A 19,185-nucleotide genomic window follows, 5' to 3' on the forward strand; every position below is an offset into this window, starting at 1 on the left:
CCTCTGACAGCAATCAGTGTTATGAAACAAGAGGTGTGTGAATCGTTGAGTGGGAAACCAACGTACTCTGTAAACGTTCACCCCGATCACAATAAAAAGTTCCAAGCAAACCAGGAGACATCACTTTTCATCTGACAGATTGATAAAGATAAAAGGTTTGTTAGTATGCTGTGTTGGCAAGGCAGGGCAAATTGACATGATTGGTAAATGGTTCGGAACTTTGCAGAGCAAGGTAGCAATATGAATCACAGACACTCTACACATAACTTTTGACCCAGAAGTTCCTCCCGTAGGAATTTATTCTACAGGCAGACTCGCCCGCTTTCACTATTTACCAGAGCATGTTTGTAGAAGCCAAAGCCTGGCAACACCCTGCACTTGGTGAGTTGGCAAGTATGGCTAGTAGGGTTCTAGTTCAGAGGTGCACAGGCTTATTCCACACACAGTGTGTTCAAGCACTGTTCTGCCATCATCACATAGATGGTTGCAGACAAGTTCTCTCAACAATACACTCGTCAGTCTCTTCAAAATAAAGTGACTTCTGAGGGGATCTGCTGGGCCATTTTAAGGCTGAGAGGTCAGCTCAGAGGTCATACAGCAGCCGGTTTGGTGGTGGTGGGGGGGTGGTATTCCAAAAGGATCATTTGTTAGCTTTTCTCAGAGACACAGAACAATCATGGGAGCTTTATAGTTTTTATTGTTACCATTGGAAACAGCATTGATAAGGAAAAGGTGGGCTGCACTAAGGAACTGTTTTCCATCACCACCACACACCTGCCTGTTCTTGGAGGGTAGCAAGGGAAGTCTTACGGGAATGTCCTTGGGAAACCTTTTACACTCCACCTCCAGTCCTCGTCTTGCCCCTTCAGACTTCTTTTTGTCACCCACACTCACAGAACATTTCAAAGGAACATGATTTGAGTTCCTGGAGGACGCCCAAACTGCCATTTTGACATGATGCGCATCAAAGAGTACAGACTGGACAGTGCTCTGTTCACGATCACCTGAACAAGTAAGGGATACTAGTGGCTTGAATTAAGATGGTACAGTAGGGTAGGAAAGGACAGACAGGCACGAGCGTTGTGCAAGAAGTAAAATAGATAAACCTTAGAGAAAGAACAGAGTGGTTTGATCTTGTTACCATCTTTAAGTATTATAAAGATGATAACGTCCTTGGTAAGTGCTTTGGTCCAAGGGGACTTATCAAGGGGAGGCTGGGGAAATATTTGTGTTAGATGTCATAGACAACACTGTGGATCGGACAGATATCCACCTTGGTGTTATACAAAGATGGGTTTGGTTTGAATCAACCTGGAAACAAACTTGTGCAAAACGGTTTCTTTTTTTCACCTTTACATTCCAGGTTTCTTGAGTATTTCTCATGGGACATGGCTCCGTGGCACATCATTGAAAGAGCACCAGTAGACACACCACAGGACAGGGCAGCCGTTCGTTCTGTTGTACGTCACAGCTGCTTTCAGTCATAGCCCACTCAATGGCAATCATCCAGGCACACTATTTATATTGTCTTTCCTTGATTTATCAAGCTATACCTTTCCCTGAGGCCCATCTACCTTGACTTGTTTTTCTCATCAGTGAGTCCTCTTCTAAGAAGAGCCCAAGTGGCACAATGCTTACACACGGAGAGCCCAGCAGTTCAAACCCACCCACTAACCTGCAGAAGAAAGATGTGGCAGTCTGCTTCCATAAAGATTTAGTCTTGAAAACCTCAAAAAAGAAAGAAAAGAAAACCTCGTGGGTAGTGCTACTAAGACAAGGTTGCTATGAGTTGGAATCACCTCGGCGAGTAATATTTGGGGGGTTCCTCTTCTAAGGGTTCACAGTGTTTTTCAAAAGTAACCAGCCTTGAATATTTCCCAGGCACGGGGGCAAGCTTGCTACAGCACGAGGGTCCATCTTTCTTGTGGAACTGCAGCTCCTGGTCTGTTTCTTCTTGTTGCTCATTTCCACGTTTCTAAGCAAGTCCACAGTCCATTAGGCCTTCCTCTCAGGGGCAAATGGCACATGCTTGAGGAAAAGCATCCTGCATGTCATCTTTTTTCTCCTAAGTGGCAGAATCCCAGCTCCTCCCACCTTTGTCCATGACTTCAGAAAAGTTCTCTTAACGGGACACTCAACCTCGTTTCAGATTTCACTGCATTTTTTTTTAGACAAAGTTTCATTATCACAGGTATGCAAACCATACAAGAGGCACTACAGCCCTGCAGTGTACTGTGGAGATGACTTTAGAAAATTTCACTATCAGATAACACTTGAGACTCAGTCTTTGGTGATAGGCATTCACAGCAAGTTTGACAGAGCATGAATATGTATGTGTTGTGTGTGACTGGCGTCAGTCCTTTGGTGAGAGCATTGTGTGTGATTGGTGGCAGGTCTCATGGGTGTGTGTGCATGTGAATGGCTGGTGGCAGCCCTCCCAGTGGGTATGTGTGTGTAGGTGTAGCAGCAGTCCTCCTGGTGGGTATATGCATGCATGTGTATGTACATGTGTACATGGCTGATAGCAGCCCTCCTGGCAATATTTTTTAAAGTGTTTGACAGAACCCCAAATTCTTTTTTGGGATGTTACTTTGCTTCTATAAACTCACTTTCAATGGGGGATTGGTTTCAAGGCTACTGTCCACCCCCCCATGCAGATGTTCATCCCTTAAATAAAATGGTGCTGTATTTGCATATAACTATGCACCTCCCCCCCAATATAAATCATCTGTAGGTTATTTATAAGATTGCTATGTGCCAGAATGGAGCCCTGGGTGGCTTAGTGAGCTATGTGTTGCTCTACTAATCGCAAGGACAACAGTTTAAATCCACCAGCCACTCTACTCCTGTAAAGAAGTATAGTTTCAGAAACCCCAGGGACAGTTCCACCCTGTTCTAAAGGGTTTCTAGGGCATGCATGAGTCAGAAGAGACTCAGTGGCAGTGGGTTTGGGTAGGTGACTTATAATACCCCACTCACTCCCTGACCCACTGCTGGTAGTTTCAAACTCCAGACGGATCGTGCTGATCCGCTATGCCATCAGAGCTCCCTACAACGTACATGCTATGTAAATAGTATCTTATGCTCCCTCTTAGCCTTTCAGGGGTTACGCTGACCACAACTGATTTTTAGAAGTTGTTTTTGCCCCCACAGAAAGGAAGTGTGTACTCTATAGAAGTATGAACTAATGAGATCCAGAATGAACAAGGCTCATGCGCGGAAGGCTGCAGAGACTACCTCAGGCTATGCTCCGCATCACTCCACCCGCCTGGATGCAGCATAGAGATTGTGGCGTGGGAGTCAAGTTTTGTTCTTTGGAACTTTCTAGAATTTGTTCCCCTTAACCCACCTCACCCCCAATATTTGTGATCTGAGGTTGGTCATTCTGGAGGATATGGAGGAGGGCCGACTATATTTCCCAAAAACCCAAACCATCAAGTTGCGACGGTTTCTGAGGCTCTAAGTGGACCAGAGCAGAAAACATCTTTCTTCTGCTGAGTGCCGGGCGGGTTTGAACAACCCATCTTGAGGTCAGCAGTCCAATGCTTACCTGGCAGGGCCACCAGGGCTCCTTTCCTTTCTTAAGAGCCACAAAACCTTGCCTATCTTTTACCTTTTCTAATTGAAATAGAGAAGAGACGAAATGACCTCAGAGTTGGAGTTGAGGTAGGATCATCAATGTTGAAGACCGTCCTTTTAAAAATCGGACCTCCCACTACCTTGCTCTTCCAGCGTTAACGTTCTGACCAGAACTGAGGCGCGGGGATGGGGGGCGCAGGGAGTGGCATCTTGTGTTAAAGCTGGGGGACCCGGGGAAGGGAAGCAATAACGTAGAACTGCTTCTTCCGCCTGCGATTCCCAAATTGGTAGGCCGAGAAACCTGGTCGCCAGGCTCCCCTCGGCCCGAGTTACAGCCTGGTTTTGAGAGAATCCAGGAACCGACAGCCCGCACCTTCCACAGCAACAATTCACAAGTCCCTTCTGAAGCCGGTTTCCGAACTGGCGCGCGTTTCCCGTCCAGCCGAGGTTACATAGGCCTCGGGAGTACCAGGTCCCGGCTGAAGGGAGGACCCGTCTGCGGGCGTGGAAATGGGAGCGACCCCGAGAGAGGAGGTTAGGCCCGCCCCTTCACGTGACCGCCGGGGTTCTCGGGATTCCGCCTGTGGCGGGGCGGGGCCGAGTGTCCGCTCTCGACGCCTGCGCAGACGGGGAGAGGCGGGCCCTCCGGTGAGTGACAGCCCGCGCGCGCTCCCGCCCCCGGGCGCGCGCTCGGAAGACTCGGGCTGCCTGCGGCCGGCGCAGTCTCCTCAGCTGCGAATCCCGCGTCTGTCAGCCGACTCCAGTCAGCTGCTCCTGTTCCGCGCGCCCCGCTGCCGCGGTGAGTGGGGCGCGGGGTGCCTCCGGGCTCTCCCTCATGGCTGAGGGGAACGAGTCCGCGGGGTGGCGGCCTGGAGCGGCGGGGGCGGGACGGGGTGCTGAGGGGACCGCGGGGCTCTCTAAGGGGGACAGCTGGGACGCGGCCGCTGACAAGACGGGGTGCTGAGGAGACGACGTGCGGGGCCTTGGGGTGCCCAGGAGGCAGCATGACTGACAGGACAGGATGCTGAGGAGACGGTGTGCGGGGTTCGCGATGCCTTGGCGTCCCTGAGGGGCGCGTCACGACTCACCGGACGGGGTGCCCAGGAGACGGTGAATGCCCAGGAGACGAGGTCCGTGTGCAAGGACCTCCGCGTCTGCTGTCGGAGGGGCACCGTGACCGACAGGACGGGGTGCCGAGGAGACGGCGCACGGGTCTCCAGGACCTTGGGGTTCCCCAGCGGGCACCATGGCAGACAGGACGGGGTTCTCCAGGAACGGGGCTCTCTGGGAGGGGGGGACGGACATGGGAAGCGACACGGTCCTGGGGGGCTGCGGACGGCGCTGGAGGCGGTCCAGTGCCCCACCCCCACCTCACCCCAGCCCGCGGCGGGTCTGCGGCAGGGACTTTGGGGGTTAGCCCTGGTCCCCAGACTGCTGCCCCGGAGAGGAGGAGGGGAAGGGCCTTGCTGGGTGCTGCCTGCAGCCCGCGTGGCCCAGGTGCGCAGCTACTGAGGGGCAGTGGGGTGACCCAGGGTCAGTGCCACAGGCTGACTGCCACCAGGGACGACGTTCAGTCGAGTTCGGCAACAGCTTTGCTGCCTGCTGGAAGTGTGTTATCACGGTGCACAGCGGGGGCTGACCACTGAGGGGCCCTTCCCTCCTTCCCTCCCACTCACTCATCCGTCAGAAACAGGACCGTTCCCTGACAGGCCTGGAGACTGGGTGTGGGCTCACACCCCCACCCCCCCAGCCAAGGTGACACAGTGGTTATGCCCTGGGCTGTAATCCACAGGGTCATCAGTTCGAAACCACCAGCCACTCTGTGGGAGAAAGACAGGACTTTCTACTCCTATAAAGAGTTACCATACGAAAAACCAGAGGGCAGTTCTACCCTGTCCTATAGGATCACCATGAGTCAAAAATTGACTTGATGGTCATGGGTTCTACTGGTTGTTTTGTGAGGGTCTCTTCTGCCTGAAAGAAACCAGGATACTCAAAAGACGTGTGCGCGCACATGTGCGTGCGCGCGTGCACACACACACACGCCCTCCAGGAGGGTGCCAGACTCTTCCACCCTCTCCTGGTTCTGAGATATATGCAGCGTTTGTCCTTTTCATGGTATGTGACAATGTGAAGATTGTTGCTGCTGCTGTTTGTTAGCTCCTGGCGAGTCAGCTCTGACTCACAGCAAACCCGTGTGCAACAGAAGGAAACACTGCCCTAGTTCTCTGCTCTCCTCACAATTGCTAATGTTTGAGCCATTGTTGCAGCCACCGTGTCAATCCATCTCCTTGAGGGTCTTCCTCCTGTTCTCTGACCTCTGTTTTACCAAGCATGATGTCCATCTCCTGAGTAGTTGTATTTGCAAATATAACAACTAAAGGCAATAGAAAGACACGCAGGGGCCTTAAAGACTTTGCTATGTAATTCCGGACAGTGGAACACATTTACACACAGTAGAGGTGGTTCTCTCTCCAGGGCAATGAGTTTATTTCTTACAAAGTCAATCTTCTTATGGGAATCCTACTGGCTTTGAGGGCCTCCTTTTGTGGACTACTCCTGGGGAAGGTGTAGGGTGGGGTGGCTTACTCACAGGCCTCTCACTGCCTCCTGCAAGAAAGTAATCACCTGGAAAGAAACAGCAGATGCAACCAGGAGAGATTGTAAGTCCTGAAAAGTCAAGTCAGCAGGCAAGTGATCTGAGGGAGGAGAGAAAAAAATCTTCTTGCCAATAATAACTCCTCATTTTATGTGGGTGCATCTAAAGTAGTTTTACTTTAGAATATACTTTCTAAAAGTACTTTAGTTAAGTGATGTACACACGAGGTCTTAATCTTTACCATCAACTTAACTGGAGCCCTGTTGGCATAGTGCTTATGCTTTGGGCTACGATCTGCAAGGTTAGGCAGTTCAAAACCACCAGCCGATCTTCAGGAGAAAGGACTTTACTCATGTAAACAGTTAAAGACTCAGAAATTCACAGTAGGAGTTTTACCTTGTCCTAGGATTGCTATGAGTCAGCATCAATTCGATGGAGTTTTTTGTGATTAAGTTATCATAATCCTGGGTTGCAGGTGAGGAATCCAAGGCTCAGTGAGTTGCCTAAGGTCGCTGAGCTACCAGGGGGCAAAGGGGCCATAGGCAGCAGGATCACCTCTGAGGAATGGGACATGGAGGTCTGTTCTGATGATATGCCAGGTCTTCTCCGGCTTCTTCTAGCCAAGTGTCTTTATCTTTCCCATGGTCCTGCGCACTTAAGTCAGCCTCGTTCGCTGGTGCAGTTGAAACTGAGCTTCACCACCACTTCTCTCTTCCCCCAGCTTGAGAATCTGCCTCACCTCAGATTTGTTTATAAGTCTTTGAGAAATCTAGCAGGAAGTGCAATCACAAGGAGTGTCTTTTGCTTAAGAGCTCAGCATTTCCAAATTGTCTGGGTGTCCTCAGACGTGTGATGCAAGGGAACAGGTACAAGGCAATTTTAGGGAAACTGCTATAAAAATTTTCCTTAACCTCCACCCGGAAGAGAAATTCACTGGTTGTGAAACTGGAGCCGACCGACCCAGTATAATACTCTTGCTCATTTTCACCATTAAAAAAAATAAACAGGGGCACAGTTTAGGTTATGATGACCTTAAAAAACAAACAGGGCACAACTGTTCTCATTAAGGAAGAACAAGCTTAAATTCCATGCTCTAAATCTGGGCATCAATCAAAAACACCAGGGAGGTTGTCTGAAAGATGCTTCAGCCAGTCAATGACATAAAACAGAATTAAAAGCCCAGGCAATCTTGAGACACATCAATAGAAGGACGGGTCTGGAATGAGAAAGGTCATCATTTCAGTTTATTCCATGCTTAGAATATTGTGTTCTCTTTTGAATGTCATATTTAATGAAGGACATAGGAAAAGAAATACGCAAGCATATCTACTGGAAATTGCTAGAATGGTAGAGGAATAAGAGCTGGCGAGTCTGAAGAACCTTGGGAGCCATGATTTTAGAGTGTTCTAGACTACCATTTATTGAACTTGTTCTCTAGAGACTCCCTATCCCCCAAAACAAAGGACAAGAGGTATATAGTCAGAGAGACTTCAGTCTTAAGAATTCATCTTGAACATGAGATCAACAGAGTCAAATCATGCCTCTGCCCTGCTTGAAACCCTTCAGTGGCCTCTCTGTGCTCTTGGAATCAAATTCTGAATCCTTACCATGAACTACCATGGCAGCTATACAAGTACTGGCCTCCTTTGACTCCTGATCTCACTCATGAAGGTCCAGCCTGCTTTTTGCTCCTTGAACACACCCCCATCATTTTGCCTTAAGGCTTTTTCACTGGATGTGCCTTGATCGGGAACATTTTACAATGTATGTCCCTTTTGACTAGCTACTTTCACTCAGCATAATGCTTCCAAGGTCCATTCATGTTGTATATTTCATTCCTTTTTATTGCCAATGTTTGGTTCTTGTTCAATGCAGAGAAAAGATGCCCATGCCACAGACTGTCTTTGACCTCATCTGCCATTTTTGTTAATGTGCTGCCTTTGGTCCTTGGGTGGGCCAAGCAAGAAGTGGTCACTTGCCTGGGAATCCTTGTGTCACTTACCAACTGTGCACTAATATCTTCTTACTGTTCCGGAATCCACTCCAGGCTGCCACTTAGCATTGAATCTCCACGTCTCTCCTGTCCCCTCTGTTGCTCCCCATTTTAGGCACCCAGTTTAGAGCTTTTTTTGTGGTCCTTATGTTACATAGTATGATTACAGCTCTCAAAAGGAGAAGTGTTCAAAGATAGCATATGTGTGTGAAGATCTATGTTGCACAATGGAGGAAGAACCTCACCAAGAAAAACCTGCTTACATGCTCTGGAATTATGTGGGTTCATCCAGAACCTGTTCTCCTACCTGTAAAATTTTGAAATGAATGAATAAGACTTACCTTCCTAGGAATAATTTCCAACAAATGCTGAGAGAAATGATGCATTTAGAGAGAGGAGGTTTTCTCCCCTCTTAATTACTGAATGTGTTCAGAAAATATGTCCCTGGTATAGACCTTGTTCTTTAGTGGTGGTTTCCCTTAGACCAGGTGTGGGCTGAGATTGCCCCTGGCCTTCACATGACACGATGACTCAACCATGGCAAAAACTGGCCAATGAGCTAGAGAAAAATATGATTTCAAAAACAGTTCAGTAAATGGCCAATGGAAAATGCCAGAGTGAAAAAAAGAAAAGAAAATGCCAGTGTAAACAAGCTTAGCTGTCTGCTGTTAAGCTGACATCCTTAAGCTAGGGGATATGGGGGAACCTGGAAAACAAAGATGCAAAATGCTTTACTGTTGTTATTGTTAGATGCTGTAACCAATATATGGTAACCCTATATTTTTCATGATGTTGCTTTTTAATCCTGGTATGACAATATTTGTTTTCTTTATATTGAAATGTAATCCACATTGAAGGCTGTAGTCTTTGATCTTCATCAGTAAGTGCTTCAAGTCCTCTTTACTTCCAGCAAGCAAGGTTGTGTTATTTGTAAATTGCATGTTGTTACCTAAGTCTTCCTTCAATCTTGATAACATGTTCTTTTTCTTTCTTTCTTTTAAAAATCATTTTATTAGGGGCTCATACAACTCTTATCACAATCCATACAACATGTTCTTTTTCATGTAGTTTAGTTTCTTGGATTATTTGGTCAGTATGCAGATGAACAAGTATGGTGAAAGGATGCGACCTGACATACACCTTTCCTGATTTTAAACCACACGGTGTTCCCTTGTTCTGTTCAAACTCCTACCTCTTGGTCTATGTACAGGCTCCACATGAGACCAATGAACTGTTCTGAAATTCTCATTCCTCACCGCATTATCCATAATAGGATATGAGCCACAGAATACAAGACCTTTACATAGTAAACAAAACACAGATAAACATATTTCTAGTGTTTTCTGACTTCAACCACTATCTGACACCAGTAATGATTTATCTCTCACTCCAGTCTCTTCTGAATATGAGTGAATTTCTGATAATTTTCTGTATGTACTGCTACAGATGTTTTTTAATTATCTTAAGAAAAATTTTACTTACATGATGTGTTAGTCTGAGTAGACCAGAGAAACAAATTCATAAACACACATGTGTATAAGAAAGAGCTTTACATATAAGAGCAATTGAACATTAATAAAACAGTCCAGATCAAGTCCATAAGTCCAATCTTACTCTGTCAGTCGATACTAGTCCATAAATTCCTTGTCAGTCTCATGGAACACAGGCAATAATGCCGAATGCAGGAAGATCACAAGCCAGCGGGTGGAAAGTCTTGTGGATCCAGTGGCAGTGGAAGCATCTCAGCACCAGCAGGATTCTCCACGTGGCTCCTTCAGCTCCACAGCTCTAGCATAGTTCCATGTGTCTTCTAACAGGAATGTCTTGCAGGGTGTGAGTGTGTGTCCTGCCTCCAGTGAGCTATTTATCTCCTTAACGCCTCCAAATGAGGTCATCAAGCTGTGACCTGATTGACAGCCTAAACTCCACCCCTTCACTCTTCAGTCTCAAATTAACAACAGATTATGTAACTGCCACACATGTGATATTAATCATGTTGTTTAATAATTTCTGCATTATGCTTAATGATTTGCATTTTGGGTCACCTTTGTCTGGAATGGGCACAAATTTGGATCTTTTCAAGTCAATTGGCCAGATTTCCAAATTTCATGCCATCAGCTAGTGAGCACTTCTGTGCTGCATTCATTTGTTGTAACATCTCATTTGGTATTTCATCAAACCTGGACCCTTGTTTTTCGCTAATGTGTCCAGTTTAGCTTGGTCTTCTTCCTTCGATGCTATTAGTTCTTGGTCATATGCTATCTCCTTAAACGGTTGAATGTCTACCAATTCTTTTAGAGACATAGTGATGCATGTTTTCATCCTCTTTTTTTCTTTCAATTTTTAATTGTGAATTAGGTGGGGGTGTACATCTTCTTTTTATATTTCCTGTGTCATTCAGTACTTGCCATAGAGTCCTTCAATACTGCGATTTGAGGCCTGAGGGTTTTTTCTCTTCCATTCTTTCAGTTTGAGGAATGCTGAGTATGCTCTTCTGTTCCTTTGCTTTTATAACTTCAGGTCTTCGCACAATTCATTGTATATTGCACTCAGCCTCAAAAAACATTTTAATATTTATCCTGAAGTCCGACATTGTCAGTGATAGGATAACATCTATATGCATAGAAGGAAGACCAGTTAATAAGGCTATTATTCAGACGTACACAGCAACCACAATGCCAAAGATGAAGCAATGGAAGATTCTCACCAACTGCTGCAGTCTAAAATTGATCAAACATGAAATGAAATTACATTGATTATTTTGGAAACAAACAAGAAGGGTCTCAGGAGCTTCCACTTGAACTTGCATATGAGAAAGTGATTGCCTCTTCCAGTTGGCCCACGGACTTGTTCTGACTGATGAAAAACAAGTCTATGAGAACCAAAGTGTGACCTTGAATATATCCCACCTCAATTTATAAAGTAGCTCAATAATAGATTTGATACATTGAACACAAATGACTGCAGCCCAAATGAGTTCTGGGATGAGATCTAGGATATTATACATGAAGAAAGCTTGGTCACTATGAAGACAAGGGGGAAAAGGACAAAATTGAGCAGAAGACACTCTGAAACTTGCTTTTGAATCTAGAATAGCTAAAGTGAACGGAAGAAAAGATGAACAGAATATTTCAAAAGGTGATTGAGAATACAAAGTAAAGCATTAAAATGCATTGTGCAAAGATGCAGAATGAGGCCAGTAAAAAGGATCGTGAGTAGAAGACTTATGAGTAGAAGGAACCCAAACTTTGAGTTAATAGTAAATGCCAAGAATGAACTGAAAGAACCACATGATATCAAATCAGTGTCAAAACCCAGACCCCTTCCCTATATTTTAAGCATAATTTGGAATGTTGTGCTACAAAGCCAATAGGAAACCCATTAAGAGAGTAAAACTAGTCTAATACTCTCTCTTTCGTGAGGAAATAAATTATTTGGAACGTCATTAAGCAGCAAGATCACTCTCAGAATCCCAAGGCTCAATTTGGATAATTAAAAAAACACCTCTTTTATCTGCTCTTGTAGGAGAGGAAGGTAGGGTGTGTAATCAAAATGTTAATGTAAGTAGAATTAACAACATTTGGCTACCCTAGGGGAATGAAATAGCAATGCTGGCTTCATTTTCTATCTGCTCCCGAGGAACACTTGTGTGGTGACCCGGAACAAAGAGCTGGGGGTGTCCCACAAGGCTCATGCCTCTCCTGGGGCTCTGCTCTGTTCTTATTTGTGTGCTTATTCATTCTCCACAGCAGCCAGGATGCAGAGCCTTTTCATAATCAGAGCACATATTTCCCCTGGTTCAGCCCCTTCAGAAATTTCCCATGACTCTTACATTGGTATCCCAGCCCCTTAACTGATCTATAATAAGCCCTGCCTATGTGGCTTGTCCATGGAGCCTTCCAGTCTCAGCCTCTCCTTAGCTCCCCTTTGTGTACCCCACTCAGCACAGTATCCTTGCACCCAAGAGTCTCAGGGAGGAACTCTCATCCTCCAAGTCTGGGACTGGCTGAGACATTGAGATACCTCTTCCAGGTGACTTTCCCACTTTCTCAGGCTGATTGAACTCTGCCTCCTACTCTTTGTCACTCAGTGCTGTCCAATAGAAGATAATGGAAACGGCAGGTGCAACTTCAAATTTTTTATTGGCCACATTAAGCAACCAAAGAAAGAGAAAAAATTACTTTTTGTAATAGATTTTATTTTATCCATTTTATCAAAGAAGAATATTGAAAGAATCATGGACTGCCAAAAGAACAAACAGAACAATACAATACTCCTTAGAAGGACATGTTATCAGGAGAGACCAGACCCTGGAGAAGGACATCATACTTGGTAAAGTAGAGGACAGCAAAAAAGAGGAAGGCCCTAGACAAGATGGACAGTGGCTGCAACAATGGGCTGAAACATAAGAACAATTGTGAGGGTGGTGCAGGACTGGGCAGTGTTTCCTTCTGCTGCACATAGGATAGGTATGAGTCCGAACCAACTGGACAGCACTAACGTATCAAAAATATCATTTTATATTTTTATCATGGTATGATATTAGGTCAGTCTCGTGTGTATTTTACACTTACAGGACAGCTCAATCCATCAAGTCTCAGTAGTTAAATTGTCAAGTAGCTACCACATTGTATTATATAGGCCAGCTCTAACCCAGAATATAGTTTCATTTTACTCATTGAACTTGTGACAGGCTGTGATGATTTGTGTGTTTACCTTTTTGTTTTCCGACTACAACATAAGGTCCCATAGGGCTATGCTTTTCTTGCTCTCCTTCCCCTAGACCGGTGGTTCTCAACCTTCCTAATGGTGCAACCCTTTAACATAATTCCTCATGTTGTGGTGACTCCCCAAGGATAAAATTATTTTCATTGTTAATTCATAACTGTAATTTTGCTACTGTTATTAATTGGGCAACCCCTTTGAAAAGGTCGTTCAACCCCCCAAAGGGGTTGAGACCCACAGGTTGAGAATCTCTGCCCTAGGCAAAGCCTGGCACACTTGATGTTCAACCGCAAATATTGATTGAACAAAGGAATGGACCAATGCTGTACTCAGGTCTCCACTTACCATCCTGCTGGTTTGATATTGCCAATTAGGGCTGATTTTCATCAGGGAGTTTAATGTACAAGGTGTCCCATAACCAAATCTACTAAATGATTCACATCAGGACTCGTTAAAACATCCATGATGATAATTCCACTTTTGATCTTATTTTTTAGGTGACAATGACACTAAAGAGGTAAGGATTTTTCAATAGGAATAAATTCACATGATTGTGTTTTTTTTTAAAGATCATTTTATTGGGGACTCTGTGGTTCTTTTGTAGTAGTTGCAGTTAGATCAAGGATTTTCAACTGGGAGGGGGGGTCATTGTGCCCCCCCCCCGCCCCGGGGACAATTGGCAGCATCAGAGACAATTAGGGTTGTCACACAGCAGTAGGGTCCTTCTGGCGTCTGATGAGTAGAGGCCGAGCTACTGCTGAACATCCTGCAGTCTCAGGTCAGCCCCAAGCATGGCAGTGCTGCTGCTGAGAGCCTTGCTATGGCCAGCCAGCTGGGCATCTGCTCAGACTCGTCTCTGATAACATCAGCAAGGTAATTTGTCCTGGAACCCAGCAGACTCTGGGCAGCCTGCTCTTCCTTCTCATCTTGCCTTTTCTCTCCCCTAGTTTAAACCTCGTCTTCCTACATTTGTGTTTTCTTTTCTGAAATGGACAAACCAAACAAGGGCTGCCTCTAGCCAAAGCATTTCTGAGAGGAAAGGAAATCAGTTCCATTTTTAAACCGTGAATCGCAGTTCTGCAGTGGAGGCATGAGAGAAGCCTCTGCTTGAAGACTGTGGATCAATACACTTCAAGCAACCCTTTTAGAACCATTTAGATGCCTCCACAGCAAAATGGCAGCAGAACTCTGTTTCTCTCCACTTTCGTGCAAACAAATAGCTGCCAGCTTCACCCCAGCTAGGTTTTCAACAAGCGCCTCTTTACAATACAAAGCAGGATTAGCGTGCAGAATAACATGTATTGTGATCCCTGTCATGTGTTAAAGCCAAAAAAACAGAAGGGGATACAGCACCCATATTATTGTGGTCAGGAGAGGGATTGATTTTGTAAGTTTGAATTGTAGGGTTTTGAGGCAATGCTTCCAAACAAAAACTAAAGTGATGCTAAAAATTGGCAGTACTTTCAAATGTAAAAAAAGAAAAGAAAAGAAAATGATTAGGGCAAAGAATGTACAGATGTGCTTTATATAATTGATGTATGTATATGTATAGGTTGTGATAAGAGTTGTATGAGCCCCTAATAAAATGTTTTTTAAAAATTGGCAGTACTTTCATCCCTTGCCATTTCTCTGTCAATGTCTGTGTAAGTCTCAATCAGCTGTGTGTGGGGCTATCAGACCACCTAACTCTGGCAGCTTTGTACCAGCTGTTTTCTCTACCTGTAACCTCTCTCCTCTGCTGTTTGGCTATCAGAATCGTGAGATTCCAGAATACCTGAACCCTGAAATTACAGCACCTGTCAGCTTGCTGTGATAACCAACCGATGCTTGTCTCCCCATAGATTGTATTTGGGAAATGAGGGGCCATGTCCATTTATCTTTGCATCCCTACAACTTAGCACAATTCCTGGTAAGCAAACCAAAGCCAAACCAGTTGCCAAGTAGACCCTGATTCATGTTGTTGTTAGGAGCCATTGAGATGGCTCCAATTCCTAGTAAGCTAAGTTCAACAGAACAAAACAGTGCTTGGATCTGTGCCAGCCTCACAATTGTTCTTATGTTTGAGCTCATTGTTGCAGCCACTGTGTCAATCCATCTTGTCAAGGGCCACTGTCTTCTTTGCTGCTCCTCCACTTTAACAAGTATGATGTCCTCCAGGGATAGTCTCTCCTGACAACATGTCCAAAGTACGGGAGAGGAAGTCTCCCCATCCTTGTCTGTAAGGAGTATTTTGGCAATACTTCTTCCAGAATAGACTTGATTATTCAATTTACAGCCCATGTTAATTTTAATATTGTTCACCAGCACTATAATTCAAATTCACTGATTCTAATTTGGTTTTCCTTATTCAATGTCCAACTTCCACATGCATTGGAGGCAATTGAAAATACATGGCATTGAAAAAACTTTGACTCATGGTGATTCCTTATTTATGTTAGAACTGCTTCATAGGGTGGTTGCTTTCGTAGAAATAAATGGTTTGGTGTTTCTTCCAGTGTACCTCTAGGGGTAGATTCAAACTGCCACTTTTTAATTTATTACTGCTTTACCCCCAGAAGGGGATCTGCCTGTTATATCGTCAGATGAGAGACCTGAGATAGATTCTTTGGGGTTGTCATCCTCCCAGAAGGAAGAAGTGCCTTCAAAGCAGTGGCTGGTTGTTCGCTTGTCATGGTGAACTTCCAGGATGTGGCACTGAGTAGGGAGATAACAGACAACTCCAGTAGCAGGTGTGGTCCTGCATGCTCCTGCTGCTCTGTTTTACCTAGCTGGTAATATCAGGGCAGACACAGTGTTGTGCAAACTCCATTTGACTTTGCTCACCTGATTTCTCCCTGACAGCTCCCCACTTCCCTGTGCTGGGTCTCGGTTCCTACAACTGCAGAACTGAAAGTGTTTGCTTCTGTTGTACATAGGGTCACTATGAGTTGTAACCGACTCGATGGCATCTAACAACAGTCATTTCACCTGCTATTCCCTCTCTTGGTCCCTTTATTACCTGTTAGCCAAAACCCTGTTCATCACCTCCAGAAATCTAATGTCTTATCTAACCCTAAAATCTTGGGGTTTTTTTTAAATTTGGAGTTTTTATTAAGTAAAACCAAGTATGGAATTTTCCTTTTCCCCCGCCCAAGTATGGAATTTTCAGTGCCTAGCTGCTGTGTTCAGCCTCCCACTACCTTGTAAGCATCTACTTTATTCTTTCATGACTGAAAATGAATTTATGTCTTTGAATTTTGGTGTAGGTAAAGAGTATTAAATGTACCAGGGGAACAAACAAATTTACATTGGAAGAAGTACAGCCAGAATGCGTCTTAAGAATCAAGTATGGTGATATTTCATTTCATGTACTTTAGACATGCTATCAAGATGGACAAGTCCCTGGAAAAGCACATCATGCTCGATAGCATACAGGGTCAGTGAAAAGTAAGCTCCTCAATGAGAGGCATTGACACAGTGGCTGTAACAATGAGCTCACACACAGCAGTCATTATGAGGATGGCGTAGGACCTTGGCAGTGTTTTGTTCTGTTGTACACAGGCTTGCTACGAGTCAGAGTGACTTGATAGCATCTAACGACAATATACTAGTAAACCTGTTTGTCAGTGTGTCATCCAGTGGTGGGATGACATGTGTTACTATGATATCAGAAGCAACCCCACCAGTATTTCAAATGCCAGACAGGCTTCAATGGAGCTTCCAAACAAAGACCAGAAAGAAAGACCTGATGATCTACTTCTAGATACAAAACAATGAAAATTGTTTGAGTTACAGAGTATCTTCCAAGACTGTTACTTGTGTACTAGTATAGCTCATTGCCGTCGAGTTGATGCTGACTCATAGATAGTGACCCTCTAGGGGAGGGTGGAACTGTCCCTGTGAGTTTCTGAAACTGTAACTTTATGGGAGAAGAAAGCTCTCTCTTTCCCCCCAGAAACACCTGATAGTTTTGAATTGCCAGTCTTGTGGATCACAACCCAACAGGTAACACTGCGCCACCAGAACTCCACACTAGTATATAATCCAATTGTTTAACACAGCTGTCTGGGGTGGCCTTATTCATACTTCCATATTAGCAAACAGTTACCTGTGTTGATTACAGCAGGTAGTATTGTCAAACTGCCTTTATCGAGATTCTTCCACTGTAACTCTAGGGCTTTACATCAGTATTTAATCTTTTCTGACCCTTAAGATTTCTTCATTCATAAAACAGAAGTAATAATAGGCTGACCTCATATGTGACTGTGAGAATTAAGTCAGATTGCTAGTAAGATATACTTCATTTGGCTCTGTTTTCTTTTGTTGCACTTAACAGTTATTGCTCCCCCTACCCCTAATTTGAAGATTTGTGACAACCTTGAGTTGAGCAAGTTTATTGGTGCCATTTTTCCAATAGTAGGTCCTCGCTTCATGTCTCTGTGTCATTTTGGTCATTTTTGCAATATTTCAAACATTTCTATAAAGTCATTGTGTACACAATAGATGACAGTAATTGTAAACATCACTTTGATATGCACTGGAAAACAAAGAAACATTTGTTGTTCACTTTATTACAACATTCACACTATTGTGGCACTCTGGAACTGAACCTGCCATAGCTCCAGGGTCTTTCTTGGTAAATAATAGGGAAGAGCACCTTTTTTTTGACAAGGGCCATTTGAATATTTATAATACTATTTGTGGGCCATACAAAATTATCAACTTAAAAAGTAACCTGCTATATTTGGCCAAACATTTAATTAAATCACCCCTAATGTGATAGCTAGAACTGCTTATTTTTAGTGAAGTGTGAGGTGTTAGTTGGTATTGATGATTTCCCACACCTTAACAACCCACAGGCCAGACATTCCCTATTCTTGGTGTAGTGAGAATGCAGTGAATGTTAGCTATAATTATTATTTTGTTATTAAAGATTATTAAATAATATTGGCTTTCTCCCACCAGTGTTGGCCTTAGGAAGCTACTAGTGTTGACCTCCCACAGAGCTGGGTCATAGCAGCTCTCAGGGGTCACCTGACAGGTGGAGCAGTGACTTGTTTGAGATATCAGATAAAAAGTGTTAATAGTTTCCTTTCTGCTCTCGGCCTGACAGCTTGTTGTCGAAATGGGCAAGTTCATGAAACCTGGAAAGGTGGTGCTGGATCTGGCCAGACACAGTTCTGGACGCAGCCATCATTGTGACGAACATTGATGATGGCCCCCAGACTGCCCCTACAGCCATTCTTCGATGGCTGGAATCGAATGCTATCCCCACAAGGTGACAGCTTCAATGGCCAAGAAGAAAATTGCCAAGTGGTCAAAAATCAAGTCTTTTGTGAATGTTTATAACTATAATTACCTCATCCCCACAAGGTACTCCATGGACATCCCCTTGGAAAAAACCATTATAAACAAGGATGTCTTTAGGGACCTTGCTCTTAAATGCAAGGCCCGTAAGGAGGCCAAGGTCAAATTTGAGGAGAAGTACAAGAAAGGTAAAAACAAGTGGTTCTTCCAGAAGCTGCAGTTTTTAGATCCTACTTGATTCAATCATTAAAAACACCCCAAAAATATCCCTTTGTTTGCTACATGTACTGTTAGACTGGGGAAAAGCACGTTAGTGGGATGAGACAAGGGTTAGTGGTAGAAGGACTGGGAAACAAAAATTAGACCTATCTTTGTGAAAAAAAAGAAAAAAAAGGTAATAGACGGGGTTTGTTTGTTTTTTTACTTGAGATTTCTTTTTAAATCATTTTATTAGGGGCTCATACAACTCTTATCATAATCCATACATACATCAATTGTGTAAAGCACATTTGTACATTGATTGCCATCATCATTCTCAAAACATTTGCTCTCCACTTAAGCCCCTGGCATCAGCTCATTTTCCCCTCCCTCCTCTCTTCCCCCTCCCTCATGAACCCTTGATAATTTATAAATTATTATTTTGTCATATCTTGCACTGTCCAACGTCTCCTTTCACCCACTTTTTTGTTGTCCATCCCCCAGGGAGGAGGTTATATGTAGATCCTTGTAATCGGTTCCCCCTTTCCAACCAACCCTCCCTCTACCCTCCCAGTATCACCACCCTCACTACTGGTCCTGAAGGGATCATCTGCCCTGGATTCCCTGTGTTTCCAGTTCCTATCTGTGCCAGTGTACATCCTCTGGATTTGTAAGGTAGAATTAGGATCATGATAGTAGTGGGGGGCGTCAGGGGGAGAAAGCATTTAGGAACTAGAGGAAAGTTGTATGTTTCATTGTTGCTACATCGCACCCTGACTGGCTCTTCTCCTCCCAAGACCCTTCT

At 44.4% G+C, this 19,185-nt stretch overlaps 1 protein-coding gene across 1 annotated transcript in view; it reads left to right on the forward strand.

The window, feature by feature from the left end:
* Positions 1-4,252: 4,252 nt before the first annotated feature.
* Positions 4,253-19,185, forward strand: part of KIAA0513 (KIAA0513 ortholog) — a gene marked incomplete at its 3' end in the record, with an annotated part of 44,385 nt that continues 29,452 nt past the window's right edge. The window contains exon 1 of the mRNA XM_075536749.1: positions 4,253-4,378. The remainder of the gene's footprint in view (positions 4,379-19,185) is intronic.

The sequence above is a fragment of the Tenrec ecaudatus genome, chromosome 18, assembly GCF_050624435.1.
Source record: "Tenrec ecaudatus isolate mTenEca1 chromosome 18, mTenEca1.hap1, whole genome shotgun sequence".
NCBI classification, from domain to species: Eukaryota; Metazoa; Chordata; class Mammalia; order Afrosoricida; family Tenrecidae; genus Tenrec; species Tenrec ecaudatus.